This window comes from Hyaena hyaena, unplaced genomic scaffold, assembly GCF_003009895.1.
Source record: "Hyaena hyaena isolate Hyena2069 unplaced genomic scaffold, ASM300989v1 scaffold_233, whole genome shotgun sequence".
In the NCBI taxonomy this organism is placed as follows: domain Eukaryota; kingdom Metazoa; phylum Chordata; class Mammalia; order Carnivora; family Hyaenidae; genus Hyaena; species Hyaena hyaena.
In genome coordinates, this window is record NW_024080866.1 from 1,245,331 (window position 1) to 1,260,925 (window position 15,595).

Genomic DNA, 15,595 nt, shown 5'->3' on the forward strand with positions numbered 1-15,595 from the left:
TATCATCCTTTGTGCAGTATTGAGTCACCATCTGGTACCCTAGAACTTTGAGACACACGGGTTTGAATATCATTGCTCCAGACCAGAGTTTCCTGAAGGATGTCCTATAAAATATTAATCTCCTAAGATGCTTTGTGGAAAAGAAATGCCATGGTCAAGTAAGTTTGGGAATTTCTGGATGTTCTATCTTACCTTTGAGATTTACAGTTATTTATTGGCAAATAAAGAATCTGAGAAGTCCTGAAAGGGAATGAAACTCCTATTAATCCAGAATTTCCCATATTAAAAAATTTTTTTTTTAATTCTAGAGAGAGAGAGAGTGTGAGATAAAGAAGGATAAAGAGAGTGTGAGAAGGTGAGAAGAGGGAGGGAGGGGGAGAGAGAGAGAGAGAGAGAGAGAGAGAGAGAGAATCCTAAGCAGACTCCATGCTTAGCATTGAGCCTGATGTAAGACTCGACCTCAGAACCCAGGATCATGACCTAAGCCAAAATCAAGAGGGGTCATTCAACTGACTAAGCCACTCAGTCCCCCCCAGAATTTCCCTTCTTCTTCTTTTTTTTAAATGTTTGTTTATTTATTTATTTATTTATTTATTTATTTATTTAGAGAGCAGGAGAGGAGCAGAGAGAGAGGGAGATAGAATCCCAAGCAGGCTCAGCATTGTCAGCTCAGAGCCCCACCCAGGGCTTAATCCCACAAACCATGAGATCATGATCTGAGCTGAAATCAAGAGCTAGACACTTAACTGAGGGAGCCACCCAGGCACCCCATGGTTACATTTTAATATCTTGATTTGGGTGGTGGTTACATAGATATGTTTACTTTGTGAAGATGGTCTCTGCATTTTCCTACATATGAATATGTATATTACATCCTTCATTTAAAACGGGTAGAGACAACAAACAACACACATCAACATCGAAGGTACCAAAAAAGAAGTGTATGTGAATTTGGCTCATCAAAATGTGACTTTATTTATTTTTATCCTACAGGTGTCGTAAACTAGATTATGTGGTTCAAAGGCAAGTCTTCTGGAAGACTCATAGGCTGAAGAGTTTCCCCTGGACCCCTTAGAGAAAAGGGAATGTGGTACTGAGCCAGGGAGGCCCACTTTTGTTTGACTTCTAGTCTGTTTCTGTTTCTGGCCTGATTTCCTGTGTATTAGTTTCTTATTGCTTGATGTAACAAAATCACCACAAATTTAGTGGCTTAAAACAACACAGAAATGTTGTTACAGTTCTAGAGATCAGTAGTCTGAAATGGGCCTTAGAGTGGGTTAAAATCAAAGTGTCACAGAGCTATGTTCCTGTGCTTCTTGTGGAGGCTCTGCAGAGAATCCATTTTCTTATGTTTTCTACCTTGTAAGGCTGCAAGTATTTCTGGGCTTCGTGGCCCCCTTTCATCTTCATGGCTAGCAGTGGCCAGTCCAGTCTTTCTTACATCCTGTCACTCTGACACTGACTCTTTCCTTCCCTCTTCTACATTAAAAAGATTTTTTTTAATGTTTATTTATTTTGAGGGGGGGAGGGACAGAGAGAGAGAGGGAGACAGAATCTAAAGCAGGCTCCAGGCTCTGAGCCATCAGCCCAGACCCCAGCGTGGGGCCCCAACCGAGAGATCATGATCTCAGCCCAAGTCAGATGCTTAACTTACTGAGCCACCCAGACGCCCCTCCCTCTTATATATTTAAGGATCCTTGTGATTAGATTGGATCTACCTGGAAATTAGCAAACTTAATTCTGTTACTTTACTTTTCCTTTGCATTGTCGCTATAACACAGTCAGACGGTCCGGGCATTAGGCTGCTACTCCTTTACCACTACGACTAAGGGTTTAGATGCAGATCCCAGTACTTCCATCTATTCTCTCTCCTATTAGCATGGCTTTTCTTTGAGATGGTATCTGGCCAAAAAATTAATTGAAAAAGAACTCTTTTGGGTTTGCTGGAAGTATTAGTAATAAATTCAACTGTCCGTCATCACTCAAATTAGAGACAATTTGTTTACTTTTAATCCAGCAGGACAGTTGTTACAAGAGTGCTGCAGGTGCCAGTGTGGGGCAGGATTAGACAACTAGCTACGACCCGGGGCTGCACCCTATTCCTGCTAATGAAATGCCGTCATTAAGGGCTAGTATCTGACGTCTGAAGTGGAACCAAGAGAGGGGATTAAGAGACTGGTGTTCTGAAGGTGAGGTGACACAGGAATTTATAATCCCTGATGCTGCAAACATGAGTCAGTTTCTTTGTTTGGGTCAATTGTATAGTTTCTGCTATATCAGAAGACTGTTGTTCACAATGGCTCCATGGACTGGTAAACAAGGAAGAGACCCAAAAAGTCACTTGTTGCCTGGGAGTAAGCAGCAGGAGATGGCTCAGAAAGCCTGCAGCCATGGCAACATTGATTTCTGTCCCAAGCAGGCATGAAGTAGATAGTTAGCATTATAAGAGAACACATGGACCACCTCTTTAGAATTACTTGGGGAGTTTGTTTAAATTTCAAATTCCTAGGCTGCACAGCCAGAGATTAGGGTGGGGTCTGGAATCTGCCTTTTAGAAAGCTCCTAGACAGCCCTTATTCCTGGTAAGGTTTGAGAACCACCCATTGAGGAAAATTATACATCTCTGTTACAAGTCTCTATACAAACTTCTGTTACATATCTCTTAAAAATGTTCTTAATTTTCAGGGGCGCCTGGGTGGCTTAGTCGGTTAAGCGTCCGACTTTCGCTTAGGTCATGATCTCGCGGTTCGTGGGTTCGAGCCCCGCGACGGCCTCTGTGCTGACTGCCAGCTTGGAGCCTGGAGCCTGTTTCGGAGTCTGTGTCTCCCTCTCTCTGACCTTCCCCTGCTCACGCTGTCTCTCTCTCTCTCTCCTAGAAATAAATAAAAATAAAAAAAAATGTTTTTAATTTTCTTATTTTTATTTTTATTTTTAATTTTATTTTTTAATTTTTTATTTTTTTAAATGCTTATTTTATTTACTATTTATTTGAGAGAGAGAGAGGGTGCAAGTGAGCAATGCACAGAGAGAGAGGGAGAGAGAAAGAGAGAGAAGCAGGACTCAAATTCACAAACTGTGAGATTATGACCTGAGCTGAAGTCAAACGCTTAATCAACTGAACCACCCAGGCACCCTTTAATGTTTATTTTTATTTATTTTTGAGAGAGACAGAATGAGCAGGGGAGGGGCAGAGAGAGAGGAAGAGGGAGGGAGCCTGAAGAGGGGCTTAAATTCATGAACCATGAGATCATGACCTGAGCCCAAGTCAGAGGCTTAACCAACTGAACCACCTAGGTGCCCCTAAAAGATTATTTTTAAGAAATCCCTATACCCAATGTGGGGCTCAAATTCACACCTGAGATCAAGAGTTCCATGCTCCACTGACTGAGTGAGCCAGGCTCCTCACTGTTATATATCTTTGAATGAGGCTTCATCATTTTGGTCTGAGAACCAAAGCCCTTTCTTGGCCTTTTATAAGCCCCATCCAAAAAGACAAAGTGGATGTGCTATCCCAGGAATTATAATGACAAATGCCCAAGTTTTGCAAAGAGCTAAGATTTTACCATTTTTTTTTAAGTAGGCTCTATGCCCAGTATGGGGCTTGAACTCATGACCTGGAGAATACAAGTCCCATGCTTCACCTACTGAGCCAGCCAGGTGACTCTCAAGTGCTAAAAGTTTAAATAGCTCTTTCATGATTTCTGCAAGACTGGAATTTTTATCCCCAGGAGTATCTATCAACATCTTAGAGCACTGGTCATACCAACATATACTTTGGGACTCCCAAAGTAAATTTCCCAAATTGAGAAATACTGTTCATCGGTTTCTTATTTACTAAGCCTGTTTTAACTAGGTTTTCTGTTATTTGTGGTCAAAAGTCTCCAAATGTCTATGGCCACTGGTTTGCCTTCCATTCTCTGGTTTGTGCATTTTATATGTAATATGTAAAAAAGTCAGAGAGAAGACTTGGATTGTGGGCTGAGAGAATTAGTGGTCTGCAAGACAAAATGGGTTTATATAAAAACTGTTGTGAGTTATGTGCTCCTTCCTGTTTAGTCATGTCTTTAATTTCCCACAAGTGTCCATATCCAGAAGATAAATTCATTAAATCAGTTTCTATTTGTTTCTTTCTTTTAAGTTTATTTATTGTTGAGAGAGCGAGTGAGCGGGGAAGGGGCAGAGAAGGAGAGAGAGAATCCCAAGCAGGCTGGGTGCTCTCAGCCCCATGTGGGGCTCCACCTCACAAACTATAAGACCATGACCTGAGCCAAAATCAAGAGTTGGATGCTTAATTGACTGAGCCACCCAGGCGCCCCAATCAGCTTCTAATTGTATTTCTTGTCTCAAAAGTAATTATATATTTGTTTAGCTTACTTTTAGCATAGAAAACTTTTTACTGAGGTTGACATGGAATGCCAAGACAGGAAAATCAATTAGGAAATGTTTATACTGACAAAAGGTAGAAAGCCCAACCTTACATACTTAACAAAGAATTGGCTTTCTGAATAGACAAGTAGATGCTTTTTCTCATTCTGACATTTGTATGCCATAAACTTTAGTGCTAATATGGGTGCTGCTTAATTTAAAAATGTGGAATGTTCAAGCAGGCTGCACTGCTCTGTAGAGGGGCTGGCAGTTCAGGTGCCTTCTAAGTTTTACATAGATGTCCTATCTCTCAAGTTGGACTAGACATTTCTAGCTAGACTAAACATTTTCTGATTGTCTCCTTCCATACACTGGCACTTATCATGGTAAGTGCTGACCCTGTGCTATTAGAGAAAGAAATATGAAAAACAGAGGAGACAAATGAGGTGGCTGATTGGATCTAAGATTGAACACTTCCTGGGAGAAAGATTTTTGGGCAGGAGGAAGTTGTTTCTAGGCCCCAGGCCAGGGTGTTAAGCAATGTTTGCATTTCTCTGAGAGCTTCTACCAAGGAGCAGAAAACTGATGAGTAACCTGTGAAAGCTCAGTCAACATTCTGGTTGACTCAGAGTTTATGGTATTCTGGGGAAAATAGTATGAATCAGGGAGGTGGGACAGCCATGTGGGTGCTGGGCAGGAAATTTGGTGAGAAACCATCCAAGGCCACAGTAGGATGGCCTCTTGCTAAGCACTCACTGCCCAGGTCCTTCAGCCCATGCCAAGTTAGAAATCATAAGCAAGCCACTTAAGGCTCCTTTGCTTCCTTAGGCTCCCCACTCTTCTGTTAGAAGGTTCAGTTCTTTCAGAGTTGGTATGGCTTGTCTTGCTCCAGAAGGAATCATAAGGCCAAATGCCCTGTCCCTTTTCTTTCCTTTGCAATTAAAAAAATTAATTTCTGGTTACAAAAATAATACATGAATACATTTATCTTCAGATAACCATAAAACTAAGTTAAACTCCCCTTGAACTTTACCCCCAATCTTGGTCTTTAACCCCATCTTTAGAGATACAGGTAGCTTTTTTTTTAAGAAAGAATATTTTTTTAAAGTTTATTTATTTTGAGACACACACACACACACACACACACACACACACACACACACACAAAGTGGAGGAGGGGCATGAGAGAGGGAGAGAATCCCAAGGCAGTGTGGGGCTCCATGTCATGAACTGTGAGATCATGACTTGACCTGAACTCAAGAGTTGGATGCTTAATAACAACTACCCAGATGCCCCTAGAGATAACTTCTGATGAGTTTGGCATGCAGACTTATAACCTGTTTTTAAAATCTTTTACAAACTGAATGTGTGATTGCCTTAGTTTGGACTGCTATAATAGTATACTAGTGACTTGGTAACCTATAAACAAATTTCTCACAGTTCTAGAGGCTGCGAAGTCCAAGATTAAGACACCAGCAGATTTGGTGAAGGTTTGTTTCCTGGTTCAGAGACAGCTGTCCTCTTACTTTGTCCTTACAGGGCACAAGGGGTAGGAAGCTTTCTGAGGTCTCTTTTACAAGGGCACTTATTCTATTTATGAGGACTCTGCCCTGATGAGCTAATTACCTTTCAAAGGCCCCACCTCCACACACCATCACATTGGGCATTAGGTTTCAACATAAGAGTTTAGAAGAGGACATTTTCTATAGCAGTGTTGATAAGAGATAATGATATTTATGTCTGTGTTTTTACATTTTATTTTGAAAATAATTTTAGTTTACAGAAGAGTTGCAGAGTATTTTAACATTTTATTTTGAAAGAACTTCAGATATACAGAAGAGTTGCAAAGATCCTAACAGAAAGTTCCAGTATACCTTCACTCAGCCTCTCCTAATGTTAACAGATTCCAGAACTCTGGTTCAATGATCAAATATAAGAAATTAACACTGGTACAATATACTATTAATTAAACTATAAACTTTGTTAGAACTTTACCAGGTTTTTCCACTAATGTGCTTTCATGGGTCCGGGATCCAACACTTCATTTAGTTGTCTCTTTTAGCTTCCTCCAATCTGTGATAGTTCTTAGTCTTTTATTGACTTCCATGACCCTAACAAACACTTTTTTAAAAAAGGCTTCCAGTTCTTTTTTTTTTTTAAGTTCATTTATTTATGTATTTTTAAGTAATCTCTATATCTAACATGGGGCTTGAACTCTTGACCCCAAGATTAAGAGTAGCATGCTCTCCCAACTGAGCCGGCCAGGCACCCCAACCTTAACCCTTTCAAAGAATCCAGGTCAGGTATTTTGTAGAATACCCCTTAATTTGGGTTTGTCTGATGATTTTTATAATTAGACTGAAGTTATCCATTTTGAGGAAAAATTTTTTAAAATATCGATATGATATTATATATATCATGCTGCAACTTGCTGTTTATATTCAACTAGATGATTTTGAGATAAACTATATTAACATATAGATCAAGGTCACTTCTTTTAAATTTTTTTAATGTTTTATTTATTTCTGAGAGAGAGAGAGACAGCGTGAGCAGGGAAGGGTCAGAGAGAAAGGGACATACAGAATCTGAAGCAGGCTCCAGGCTCTGAGCTAGCTGTCAGCAGAGCCCAATGCGGGGCTCAAACCCACAAACCGTGAGATCATGACCTGAGGCAAGTCAGACGCTTAACTGACTGAAGTCAGATGCTTAACTGACTGAGCCACCTAGGCGCCCCAGTGTCACTTCTTTTAAATCCTGTACAGAATTCCATTATGAGCATTCTATATTTTATTTAGCCATTCCCCTACTGATGGGCATTAAGGCTGATTCCACGGTTTTTTTAAATTTTTATTTTTTTAAAGTTTATTTAGCTTTTAAGTATTTTTTATTTTTTTAAGTTTATTTATTTTACTTATTTAACTTTGAGTACTTTTTATTTTTTTAGTTTATTTTACTTTTTTTCTGTTAGCACAGAGACTAATGTAGGGCTGGATCTCCTGAACAGTGAGATCATGACCTGAGCTGAAATCAAAAGTTGGACACTCAACTGACTGGGCCACCCAGGCTCCCCCACATTTTCTTTTTTGACAGTATCATAGTAATTATCCTTATACATACTTCCATATTACATAGAGTTAGAAAAGTAGAAGTGGTTTTGCTGAGACATGGATTTAATAGATGTTGTTCAATTGCTCTCTAAAGTGGAGGTGCCAATTTATATTCTTTTGGTATTATGAAGATTAAAAATTGTTGCCAACCTCTGTTTTAATTTCCATTTCCCTGGTTACTAGCGAGATAGTATTTTTTTGTGTACTTGTTAGCAATTTGTATTTTCTGTGAACTGCCTATTTATATTATTTGCCCATTCTTCTAGTAGATTTTTCTTCTTATTGATTTGTTCAGAATCCTTTATATGTTCCAGATACAAATTCTTTGTTTTATAAATTACAAATTTTCCTTAGTCGGTTATCTCTTAAGTTTGTTTCCTAATTTTTAAAGTTATTACATGTCTCCTATTTTTAAAATTACTTTTTCTGATTTTTTTTTTGAAACAAAGTTCTTGATTATAAAAGTAGTATAAACAATGTAGAAAATCTAGGAAGTTTATGGAAAAGTATAAAGAAGAAAAGAAACCAGGGCGCCTGGGTAGCTCAGTCGGTTAAGCATCCGACTTCCGCTCAGGTCATGATCTGATGGGTTCGTGGGTTTGAGCCCAGAGTCTGGCTCTGTGCTGATGGCTAGCTCAGAGCCTGGAGCCTCTTTCAGATTCTGTATCTCCCTTTCTCTCTGACCCTCCCTTGCTCATGCTGTGTGTGTGTGTGTGTGTGTGTGTCTCAGAAATAAAAAAATCATTAAAAAAAAAAAAGAAAAGAAACCACCCTGAGTAACATACTCAATTATATATTTCCTTTTAGTTTGTGTATATATATATGTGTATATATATATATATATGTACACACACATATATATATACAATATATACACTATATATATATTGTGTATATATGTGTATATATATATGTGTGTGTACATATATATATATGCATTTTATTTGCTCAGTGGGATGGTCTTTAGACAGAAATCTTGACCTTCTTCCAAAAACACTTGGTTGAAAGATGGTATTAGACTAACTCAACTCCTATTTCTTTCTGTCACATATCCTGAAAAATCTAGTAGGTGAGAGGCCCAAGGCCTGTCCTCAGCTGACCTGAATTGAACTTGGCTCAAAAACCATCAGAGAGGTGGGGCGCCTGGGTGGCTTAGTCGGTTAAGCGACCGACTTTCGCTTAGGTCATGATCTCGCGGTTAGTGGGTTTGATCCCCGCGTCGGACTCTGTGCTGACTGCCAGCTCAGAGCCTGGAGCCTGTTTCAGTCTGTGACTCCCTCTCTCTCTGACCCTCCCCTGCTCACGCTATCTTTCTCTCTCTCTCCTAGAAATAAATAAAAATCTTTAAAAAAAAAAAAAAACCCATCAGAGAGGTAAACATGCTCCAGCAGAGCAGGTATTTAAAAGTCTTGGAGGTTTTAGTCGATGGCAAGTGCAATGAGCCAGTAGTGGGGGAGCCAAGAACTTTACTGTGTGAATGGAAGGCAGTAAGTCCTACAAGGAGGAAGTTAGGGTACTTTGCTCTGATGGTACTAAAAACATTTGATTCCCTTTTGGGTGATCTACTCTACAGGAGCCACATTCAAACCTACTAGGTGCTTGAGGAGAATGAGGACAAAGACCTTCCCTCCCCGAGTAATGGGAGATACTGGTCCGGAACAAGAGAAGACCTTGCGCAGAGATCTTCAAGTATCTGAAAAGTAGAAGGTCAAAGGGAGATTAGACATGTTTGTTCTCTGAGGCTCCCAAGGGATAGGACTTAGGCCAGAAAGAAGAAGTTTCAGTAACAATTTATAACTGTTGTCAGAACTGCTGAGGCATGCATTACTCTGGAAACAGTGGGCTTTCTGTCACTTGGGGTCTTCTTTAGAATTGGTGGTAGGTCGATATAACTAACGTTTATTGAGTGCTGCATGCCAGGACTGTGCTAAGCACCTTTCCTCTATTATTTCATCCTGTAACACTTGTAGGTACTATTGTTATCTGTTCCTGTATTATAGATGAAGGACCTAGGTAGTGAGGTCAGGTAACTTGCCCAAGGTCACACAATTTCTAAGTGGTGGAACTGGAATTCCAAACTGTTTTGACAGACTCCAAAGCTAGTTCTTTTAACTACCAATGGGATTCAAGGGTGTTATGGGGCTCTGGACCAGAGGGGCTTTGAGGTCAGTTCGACCAGAAGAACCTGGGGAAAGGTTCTGTGACTGGGAAAAAGGGTGCCCCATCCCTCTAAGGAAAAGCGTTGGAGTGTAGGCCAAGGCTAGGTAGCCTGGGTCCTTGCTGAGGGGCTGGGCACAAGGCCAAGGGATGGAGACCAAAAAGACATGTAAGGATTGTCAGCCCGCGTTACCCCACAGCTCAGCAACAACTGATTTTCGGGTTGCTTGTGGATCTAGCAAACCCGAGAACGCTAGGGTCCGAGGCACACGCGAGCTTCGCGGCTCCTCGCTGTCAGAGCGGCGAGGGAGCGTCGCGGCGGCCGGGTTCTGCGGCGGAGCTGGGGAAAGAACAGCGCGCCGGTCCCTGGCAGGGCTCGAGCTGGGGGCGGTGCCAGGGCGGCGGGGGCGGTGCCAGGGCGGCGGGGGCGGGGAAGGCGCGCGCCTAGGCAGCTGCGGCAGTTGCGCGCTGGGATTGCGGCCGTGCGGCGGGGCCGGTGAGTGCGGCTGCACCCGCGGGAGGGCGGGGAGGGAGCGGGCGAGAAAGCCAGCAAGCTCGCGAGGGAGGGTGCGCGGCCGAGCTCGCGACTTGGGACCGGGGGCCGGCGGTTGCCCCTGCCCCACCCGGGCCGCTGCGCCCCTCGGGCCCTTCTCGTCCCTCCTAGCGCTCCCCTGCCTGCCCGCCGGCTTGGCGCCCGCGTCCCCGTACGGCGCCCCCCTCCCCCGCCCCCAGCCGCAGCTCGCCCCTGCCTCAGATTGGCCCCTAACTCCGTGCAGCGGCGACGCCCCCAGCCTCACGTCACGCCCGCGCCATTGTTCCCTAGCCGTCGGCTCGCCGGGACTCGCCTCACCCTCGTAGCGCGGCCCTTCGTCTCTTCAGAGCCACCCTTTTCGTGTCCCGTTCCCCCACTTTTCTCTCGCTGGTGGCAGCCCCCACCCCGCCTCAGGCGGATCCCTCTTCACTCAGTTCTGCTTATTTTTTCCGGCCGACACCAGCTTTCTCCGTCCTCGTCAGAGGCCAGCCTTTCCGCCCCGCCTAATGGGCCTCAACCCCTGCGCCTTCGGAGTAGACCCCAGGGAACTAGCGGGCGGCTGTGAAAGGAAGCGAGGTTGGCAGCGTTTTAGCAAGACCCGCAGGAAATTGCCGGTTTGATAGTCCACTTGCCAGTTCTGTCGTTGCAGCACTTCCTGGAGAGTTCACATCGAATCGCAAACCGCCTCAAAAACCATGCTCGTTATTGCCAAACAGCTCCCAAGTCCGGGGTCAGCTGTCCGGTGGCCGCCTGTTCCTTTCTTTTTCTGGGGATCTCTGAGGCTGGTGAGAGTCGAGGGGGAGATGCACATCAGAGGCCTGAACCATTAGTGGTTAAGCATAACGTTTGGGGGGTTTGACGTCAGTAGGCCTGGGCTTTTAAAAGCAGTAGGTGTAGAGCTTGGCATCAGATTTGTTTTTTTCCCAGTGTGGTCGGCCCCGTTAGGTTTGAGGGATGTATTGTAAAGTACAGTGCTCTGCAGTGACAAGTCTCCTTTATAGGGTTGTGTGCGTGCGTGCGCTTATGCGTGTCCGGGTGCTGACAGGTTCTTGGTTGAACTGTACTTGCTTCATAAAGTCCGCACGCTGTTCATTTCGCCTTTTAAGAGCGCAGATGCAAATTTTGCTAGCTAACCTGAAAGGAAGAATGTTCAAACAGGACCATTTTACCATGGAAACTTAATGTGATTTAGGTCTTTTTTTTTTTTTTTTTTAATTTACCAGGACACTTTTTTTTTCCCCTACTTTAATTTTTTTAAGTAAGCTCCACGCCCACAGTGGGGCTTGAACTCAAAACCGTGAGGTCGAGTCACTTGGTTTCCCACTGAGCCAGCTAGGCTCCCCTACTGAGACACTTTTCAGCAGCGGTTAGAATTTATCCAGATGAAGACATCCAGGCCTGTAGAGGTTAAGTTCCATAGGACACACCTACTTAGTAATTAAAGTCAGAACTGCATGGGCTGATGCTAGCACACACAGACTTTATTTCTGAAATTCTTTTGCAAAGGAAGCACAATTTCAGCTCTTACAGGTTGCTGCATTTACTCTCATTAGCCTAGAATTTAGTAATCAGTCTGTAAAATGAGAGGGCTGACGCAGATGTTCTGCAAGGTTTTGGACAGTTCCAAGATTTGATTCCATTGTATGAAACTTTGCAGTTAGCTACATACAGGTTTCCAGAAGTTTGTAATTGTGGGAAGATTTATGCAGAGAGGTGTTTGCTTAAGAATCTGCAAGCCTTACTACTGACATCAGGTGTATCTTCCTAAAAAGCCACTTTACAGTGGGATGTTAGAGGAGGAATGTTCATTCATCTGACTCTAGACTGTTTCTGCTGTTTTGTAGGGGAAAGAAAGTGTTCATAACATGTTTGTTTTTTAATTCATCTTTTCATTGCTTAAGTCTCTTAAGAAAAAGCTTAATTCAGTGAAATACCAAAGAACAAAAACAAACCCCATATTATTTATAACTATGTTCTTTCCCAGTTCCTAATCTAGGCATTGTTTCTGTGTAGTTTTTTTTTTTTAATTTTTAACGTTTTATTCACTTTTGAGAGACAGAGACAGAGTGTGAGCAGGGGAGGGGAAGAGAGAGAGGGAGACACAGAAGCCGAAGCAGACTCCAAGCTTTGAGCTGTCAGCACAGAGCCCAACATGAGCTCGAACTCATTAATTGTGAGATCATGACCTGAGCTGAAGTCAGGTGTCTAACTGACTGAGCTACCCAGGAGACCACTGGTTTTATGTAGTTTAAATTACTATGTACATATTTTTTTTAAGTTTATTTATTTATTTTGCAAGAGACAGAGACCCCGAGAATGGCGGAGGGGCAGAGAGAGAGAGGGACAGAGAATCCCCGTGCTGCCACAGCAGAGCCTGATTGATGCAGGGCTTGAATCCACGAAACTGAGATCATGATCTGAGTTGAAACAGAGTCAGTTGCTTAACTGAGTGAGCCACCCACTTGCCCCTGTACATACTGTTTTTAATTTTGCATTTACTTACATTTCTGGGTTGTCCATGTATCTGAAGAATCCGTCTACTTTTCGTTTGTAGAGGCTCTGTAACATGCTTTTATACCCAGTAGCCAACGCTGCCTGGCATACAATACGGTCTCTCAGTAAATTTTTATTGAAGGAATGTAGTATTTTGAGCCACTTAGACAACATCTGTAAACATATAATGTTAAATGTCACAGGGCATATGTTAAGTGATATTTGAGCAATAAAGGCAGTCAGTACTTTGAACATAGACTGCATCACATATGTTTCAGGGCCTGGTTTTTGGAGTCTGGATTTGAGACCTCGCTTAGAACTTAACCATCCATGCCTGGAAAACTTAGCCTCACTCAGTTTCTCTCACCACCAAAAAGGAGAAAATAGAACAAATTTTATAGGGGTGTGTTGGTTAAATGGGATAATTCCATTGAAGCAATATTAGCATGCATTAAATCCTCTCTAAATGTTAGCTCTTACTGTTTATTCAAAGTGGGGAGATTATCGCATGCATATTTGTGGGATCAGGGAATACAGTACATAAGAGACAATGACACAGAGTAAGGAGATGCAAAAGTGGATGTATAGAGGGTTTAATGAATAGGTTTCTCTCACTAAAAGTGGTAGAGTAATACTATGAGATAAAGCTGGAGAGAGAATTTCTGGTAAGCTGTTTTATAAGATATGCTACATGGATTCTTGTGGATAGAGCAGAATTAATGAAGTCAGCTAACCTTTTTTTATGAGTGGTTGGTGTTCATCATGTTTTTTAGGTGCTTTTTGTAAAGCAAAAAGTTCTTTGCTTTAAAGAAGTTGATTACAAATTGTTATGGATTGCCAAGTTCCTTGTCATTTGACGTAGTATATCTTATATAACTTTTTACTATTTGAAATTTGGTTGTGTTTCTTGATTGGTTACCAGAATTTGTTGTGGCTGTCGTTCCTTCCTTCCTCACTCCCTCTTTTATTTTAAGTTATTTTATTTATTTATTTGTTTATTTCTGAGAGAGACAGACAGACAATGTAAGCAGGGGAGGGTCAGAGAGAGAGAGGGAGACACAGAATCTGAATCAGGCTCCAGGCTCTGAGTGAGCTAGCTGTCCACACAGAGCCCGACGTGGGGCTCTAATCCACGAATCGTGAGATCATGACCTGAGCTGAAACTGGACGCTTAACCGACTGAGCCACCCAGGCGCCCCTTAAGTTATTTATTTTAAAAGAGAGAGAGCGAGCGAGCATGTGAATGGGAGAGGGGCAGAGAGAATCTCAAGCAGGCTCTGCATTGCATATGCAGAGCCCAACATGGGACTGGAACCCACACCTGTGAGATCATGACCTGAGCAGAAGTCAAGAGCCAGATATTTAACTTCCTGAGCCACCCACGTGTCCCTCACCTTTCTCTCTTAAATGGAAAACAACTTTAGCAGCAAACCAAAAAAAGAAACCCCCCAAAACTCGAAAACAATAAAAATAGCAAAATTGCCAGCAGAGCAGGAAAAACTGCCCCCTTTTTGGGTGAAATACAGAATGAGAAGGATTAAATTGACATGGGGAGTGTTGAACTATTTGTTCCTACCTTTTGTGTGTATCTTGATTGGGAAGCAATTTCAAGAGTGTAAGATGGAAAAGCCTGCTATGTCAGGGTCTGCTTGGAAAGAGAGGATTGGTCTGGTGCCTGAAACTTAATGGATAAAACAAACAAAAACAAAAATACACGGTTTGTTGGGAATTAGTATGTTTCCATTTCAGATGTCCAGTGGAATATATGTTTTAAAAGCTCCTAGATTCAGTTTAATGGGGTTTCTTTAATGTTAAAATTTATTTTAAAATATGAAATATTTTTATATTTCACATATTTTCAAACATACAGAAAATCATGTAATGACTACCTTATAGGCCATCATATTTACTTTGTGTAGTTTTATCTTTTTAAGTTTGTTTATTTTGAGAGAGCACACGACAATGAGTAAGTATGAGAGAGCAGGAGAGGGGCAGAGAGAAGGAGAGGGAGAATCCCAAGCAAGCTCCTCTGAGCTGTCAGCACAGAGCCCAGTGTGGGGCTTGAATTCCTGAACCATGAGATCATGACCTGAGCTGAAACCAACACTTGAACACCAAACTGACTGAGCCACCCAGGCACTCCTGTCTATTTTTTTTCTATTTTTCTAATTATGTGTTTTCTTTTTCCAATTTAAAATTTTCAAAGGGATAAAACTACAGATACAACTTAGGCTTGTATGTATCCTGGTTGATCCTCTCTGTTTCCCTCTCTTGTCCACTTCTAGAGGTAACATGGTCATGAATTCAGTAATGATTATTCCCATTATATATATATATATATTTTAATGTTTTATTTATTTCTAAGAGAGAGAGAGACAGCGTGAGCAGGGGAGGGTCAGAGAGAGAGGGAGTCACAGACTCTGAAACAGGCTCCAGGCTCTGAGCTGGCAGCACAGAGCCCGACGCGGAGCTCGAACCCACGAACCGCGAGATCATGACCTAAGCGAAAGTCAGACGCTTAACCGACTAAGCCACCCAGGCGCCCTTATATTTTTTACTTTTACTAATAGGTATATATCCATAAAAATATATATACTCTTATTTAATGTATTTACATGTGATTCTGCAACATGGTTTTTTTGTTTAGCATTGTTTTTGATATGTGTGAATGTTGATACATAAATCTTTATTATTCATTTTAATTGCCCTATAGTTTTGTATTATACGAATAAACCAGTTTATGGATTTTTGGGAATTTCTGATTTTTTGCTATAATTTTTTTTGAAGTTGAAGTTTAATTTTATTGAATAGTATATAATATAGCTTTGTAATCATAAAGTTTAATGAGAATTCCACCGTGAACCCATCACCTTTGGTGTTTCTTCAAGAGAATAAATCCGTAATTTCCACACAGTATCACTTTAAAACAATAAATCTTGAT

At 41.9% G+C, this 15,595-nt stretch overlaps 1 protein-coding gene and 1 long non-coding RNA gene across 3 annotated transcripts in view; one reads left to right on the forward strand and one right to left on the reverse strand.

Annotated features, from left to right (window-relative positions):
- Window positions 1-8,921: 8,921 nt before the first annotated feature.
- LOC120239576 lies at window positions 8,922-10,034 on the reverse strand. The gene is made up of 2 exons (XR_005530466.1): window positions 9,823-10,034; window positions 8,922-9,165 (listed from the first exon to the last, which is right to left on the reverse strand). It is a non-coding gene; the product is annotated as an uncharacterized LOC120239576 (long non-coding RNA).
- Window positions 10,035-10,038: 4 nt separating this feature from the next.
- NT5C2 (5'-nucleotidase, cytosolic II) overlaps window positions 10,039-15,595 on the forward strand; it is a 92,388-nt gene continuing 86,831 nt past the window's right edge. For both annotated transcript variants that reach the window (XM_039243931.1, XM_039243933.1), the window contains exon 1: window positions 10,039-10,125. The gene's annotated coding sequence lies outside the window, so the exon portion shown is untranslated. The remainder of the gene's footprint in view (window positions 10,126-15,595) is intronic.